The sequence below is a fragment of the Schistocerca americana genome, chromosome 3 (assembly GCF_021461395.2).
Source record: "Schistocerca americana isolate TAMUIC-IGC-003095 chromosome 3, iqSchAmer2.1, whole genome shotgun sequence".
NCBI classification, from domain to species: Eukaryota; Metazoa; Arthropoda; class Insecta; order Orthoptera; family Acrididae; genus Schistocerca; species Schistocerca americana.
In genome coordinates, this window is record NC_060121.1 from 590,715,418 (window position 1) to 590,720,601 (window position 5,184).

The window sequence follows — 5,184 nt, forward strand, 5'->3', positions numbered from 1 at the left end:
GCCTTCAGCTCGCCCCACCGGCAGGACGTCCCACGATACATGCCAGTTAAACACCGACGGGCGGTGAACCAACAGCGTGGGACACAAATCCAACTACGAGCTTTTTAACCGCAACAACTTTAATATACGCTATTGGAGCTGGAATTACCGCGGCTGCTGGCACCAGACTTGCCCTCCAATAGATACTCGTTAAAGGATTTAAAGTGTACTCATTCCGATTACGGGGCCTCGGATGAGTCCCGTATCGTTATTTTTCGTCACTACCTCCCCGTGCCGGGAGTGGGTAATTTGCGCGCCTGCTGCCTTCCTTGGATGTGGTAGCCGTTTCTCAGGCTCCCTCTCCGGAATCGAACCCTGATTCCCCGTTACCCGTTACAACCATGGTAGGCGCAGAACCTACCATCGACAGTTGATAAGGCAGACATTTGAAAGATGCGTCGCCGGTACGAGGACCGTGCGATCAGCCCAAAGTTATTCAGAGTCACCAAGGCAAACGGACCGGACGAGCCGACCGATTGGTTTTGATCTAATAAAAGCGTCCCTTCCATCTCTGGTCGGGACTCTGTTTTTTTTTTTTTTTTTTTTTTTAAAAAAAAAAAAATCTTTATTTCATCAATATCATGGTACAATATAACCTACTACCTAATACATTAGTAGGTCCTAAGTTATTACTAATTTATATCTGCAGCTACTTAATATATTAACACTACAGGTTTCTCTTCCTACATTCCATCACCACTACGGGAGTTAATCTATCATACCTTATGTTAATTGTTGTTGTTTGACTACACTACCTGCAGCGTTACATGCGTGCCAGAATAGATACAAACCTACTTATTTGGCCATTCCCACTGAGCTAATCCCAGTGGGAGTGCCCCTGGCACTGGGCGGGCCATTGATGGTTTCGCTGCAGTTCTATACTATTTCTAATATCCTAGATTGATCTTATAACTAATCTTATATCTAGTGTCATAGTCGGTGCGTGTCAAGTCCGTGGTGATGTACTACCCCCCAACCTATTCCAAAAACCTGGCGGATTCCAGCCGTGAGGCGGCTGGCCAAGTCCACGTTCCGGCGGAACAGGGGGGCGTACCTGACAAGTCCGGTTTAATTCATTTATCGATTGTTATCGAGATATTCTGTGAGGACTTTGCTCGATATTTTGTTTGTTAGGTGGTTCAGGATATTGAATGTGGTTTCGTGCCTGAGCAAGTGGTACGTGTCGTTGTTAGGCAATTGTACCCTAAATTGTTGTGCAACGTCGTCGAAGAGGGGACACTCGTACACCACATGGTCTGGAGTGCCTAGCTCTGCTCCACAGTCGCACGCTGGTGTTGCCCTTTTCCCAAACCGACAAAGATATGTCGGATAGGGTCCGTGCCCGGTAAGGAAGTGCAGCAATCCCCTAGTTGGTTTGATATAAGCAAGTTCTAGCCTTTCCTTTATGTTCGGAAGCAGTTCATGTGTTCTGCGGCCAGTTTCGTCGCTGTCCCAGAGATTTTGCCATAATTCCATGCCCCTTCTTTTGATACTTGGTTTGTCCCCTATATATATCCCCATGATTTCCTCAATCTTTTCCCTTCGATTTTTCTTTATCCAGTACCAGGTGGCCTGTTCTCTTATTTTTATGTCCAGTGGACATAGCCCCATTAGTACTAAAAGTGCCCCCCCTGGGGTTGTTCTGTATGCGCCCACTGAGCGTAGGAGCATATTTCGCTGCACTCTCCTTATGGCCACGGCAGGCATGACCCTCGTGAGCCTGTGTGCCCAGACCGCTGACCCGTAGCCTACTATGGATGTAAGAATGCTATTGTGGTATAATTTTATGAGGTCAGGTGGGAGGTGGAATCTTTTGTGTCCTATACCTATTAGGTTGTTTAGTATTGTGAGTGATCTCTGTGTTGCTGTGTCTATATGTGATGTATAGTTCCACCTCTCGTCGACGATGACACCAAGATACCGGGCTTCGCGGCGCCTGATAACTGGTAGACCATTTATTCTAACGGTAGGATTTCTAGTGAGTTGGCCTTTGAGCAGCAGGTAAGTTGATTTATTGGGTGCGATAGTCATTTTGGTTTTGTGGCACCATGTGGTGAGGATTGTAATGGCTCTTTCTATTTTTGGTTCCAGATCTTCGCGGCTGCGGCCGCCGACCAGCAGGAGGAGGTCATCAGCGTAGGCTATGACCTCTAGCACATCTTCACTGCTCTTTAGTTCTTCCAAGAGTGGCTCCATGTTTATATCCCAAAAGAGTGGCCCCAGGACCGATCCCTGAGGACACCCCTTGGTGATTTTCTTGCTGACTTTGCCGCTAGGGGCCGATAGCCAGACCTCCCTGTCTTCACAATAGCTCCTCAGACAACCGTATAGCGGCCCTGGGCATTCTTTCTCCCGCAAGCAGGAGAAGAGCGAAGGCCACCACAGGTTGTCGAAGGCGCCACTGATGTCCACCATGATGCCGACTACGTACTTGTGCGGGGCAGAGCCACAGACATCCGCGGCCAGGGCGATTGCGTCAGACGCCGACCGCCCCGCCCGAAAACCGAACTGCCCGTCACTCATCCCGCACAAGACTCGGTGTGCAGCCAACCTGTCTGCCAGCAGCCTCTCAAAGAGCTTGCCCAACAAGTCCAACAGACATATGGGTCTATACGACTTGGCTTCTTTGGGGTCTTTGTCCGGGCCTTTCTTAATTATCACTACGTTAGCCTTCTTCCATATCGAGGGGAAGGTCCGAAGCCGTAAACACTCGTTGTACAGCTGAGTGAGAGGTGCCACCAGCTGGGGGGCGAGGTACTGTATCACCTCCGCGGTTATACCGTCTGGACCAGGAGCTTTGCCTCTTTTGAGCGCTTGTATTTGGGAGTTTTCCTCTTCTTCAGAGAAGGGGTAGACGACACGATTGTTTTCGTAGACCCGTTGGTTCTCTCTTCTTATTCTAAGTTGTTCTTCTGTATCATCTTCCTCTCTATCGTCAGGTAGTAGGGCACGGAGTAGGACCCCCGCAGTTTCCTGCCAGGTCTCCGTCATCCAGTCCCCACTCCTGACGGTAGATAACACCATAGGTGATTTTATTTTTTCCCCTTACTATTTTATAGGGTAGTCCCCAAGGGTCTGTAGCCAATTGGCTTTGCACATATTTCTCCCAGCTCCTCATCCTTACAGCCTTGAGTTCTTGTTGAAACTGTTCTTTGGCTTCTCGGTATATTTGTAGCCATCGCTGCTTTTCTTGCCAGACGGCGCACCGCTGGTAATACCTCCTCGCCCTCCGTACTGCTTGGCGCATTTGCCCCAGTTCGGCTGACCATGGTGAAGGGGAGGCCGCGATGGCCCTCCTCCTGGTTGGTACAGCTGCCTTGACTGCCTTAGTTATTGCACTAGTGAGGTCTCGGGCGTATTCTTCTATGTCGACATCACCCTCCAGCAATGCAGGGATGTCACACTCCCTAGCCAGCCGGTCCCAATCGGTTTTGTTGTAGTTAAGTTGTGTTTCCCACCCTATGTCCCAGTGGCACTCGCTGTCTCCAATGATGAATGTTATGAGGTTATGGTCACTAGTGGTAATCCGGTCCCAAACTGTCCAATTAGATATTTTTGTTGCTAGATTTGGCGTTACTAGAGTAACGTCAATGTTTGTACCGTGTCCACCCCCCCCAGTGTAGGTGGGAGGGTTTCCCTGTTTGTTAGCGACCATGAGTTGTAGTGACATGATGGTGTCGACAGCTTGTTCTCCTCGATCATCTTGAGTACCACTGAACCACAGGGGGGATTTAGCATTGATGTCCGCAGTCACAAGGATTTTGTGTCCCCGCAACGCCGTGGCGATTTGCACGAGCTTGTCCAAGAATTCATCTATTGGTCTTCCGTACTGGAAGTACATATTGACCAGGTATAGTATTCCTGTTGGTGAGTGGAGCTCCACGACGTTGCAGTGGTCATCCAAGAATTGCGCTAACACAGTGGCTCTCAATGCTTTGTTTGTAATTATGACTGCGGCTCTTGGTTCTTCTGGATTATATATTTGTTGCCAGGTGGCTGCGGTGAACGGGATCCGTCCAGCCTGGGAGTATGGCTCCTGTATGCAGACTACATCTAGACTCTTCTCCTCCACCACTTTCCGGAGTTCCTGCAAGACCAGTTTACTATTATGTGCGTTTATCTGTCCCACTCTTAACTGGCTCACGTGGGAAGTATGTATGTATATGGGACTCTGGCCAGTTTCTGCGCCAGTCGTGAGCAATTCTTCCGTTGGTTATGACAGATTGATTATACAATTCATTGAGGTCAAACTTTTCGTTGCGCCTTTCAAACACTTTCTGAACCAGGTCTCGCAGGGCTCCAAAATCTGTGGGGAGATTCATTGTCTTGAGCTGTATTCTGTCTACAGCCTCCATCACTGGAAAGGTAATGTCTCTGCCGTATTCATGGCCGACACGCACCACATGCCTCAGGGCTGTTGTGAGGGTGGCCGGCTCTTCAAGTCTAGACAGCTGTAAAGCATGCTCCAGATTGGGATAAATCCTGACAGGATCTATTCCTGGTCCTCGTATTATGGATGGGCTTATTGGTGTACCTATATTTGTGGGTACACTGGTGCTGCTTATTTTGTTAACTTGTACTTGATCTTCATGACTTTTAGTATTAGGATCGTCTGTCTCTAACAATCTCCCTACCACAGGATGCCCGAGTGGTCGTACTTGATCTTTTTGCGACCTTAGTCCCCGTTTCGGAGGGGAGGGTGCTTCTTTCTGATCACAAGGATCTGTCTGAATACCGACATCTTTCATTGTGACTGCCAGGTGTTGTGGCCTCGTGATTTTCTGTATAAATTCTTTAAATTTATTGGCCCTTAAAGCATCCCTCAACCTCTTGCTGGGAGACTTTCTTTTGGGCTTCCTGTTCCCATTGGGGGACTCAGCCATAATCGATTCTGGCTATGAGTCTTTGCTCGAGCATCCTGTAGGTAGGGCAATTTCTACCGGTAGTGTTGCATGACTTTTTGCCTCTTTTAGTACAAGGTATGCAGATTCCAGTTTTGCTGCAACTTTTCCTAGAATGATCTTCTGACCCGCACTTGGAGCAAGCCGGCCTCCTCTCACAATGCTTATGTATGTGATCTAAGTCGCCACAGTTGTGGCATCTCGGAACCACTAGGTAATCTCGCACGTTGATTGCGTGAAAACC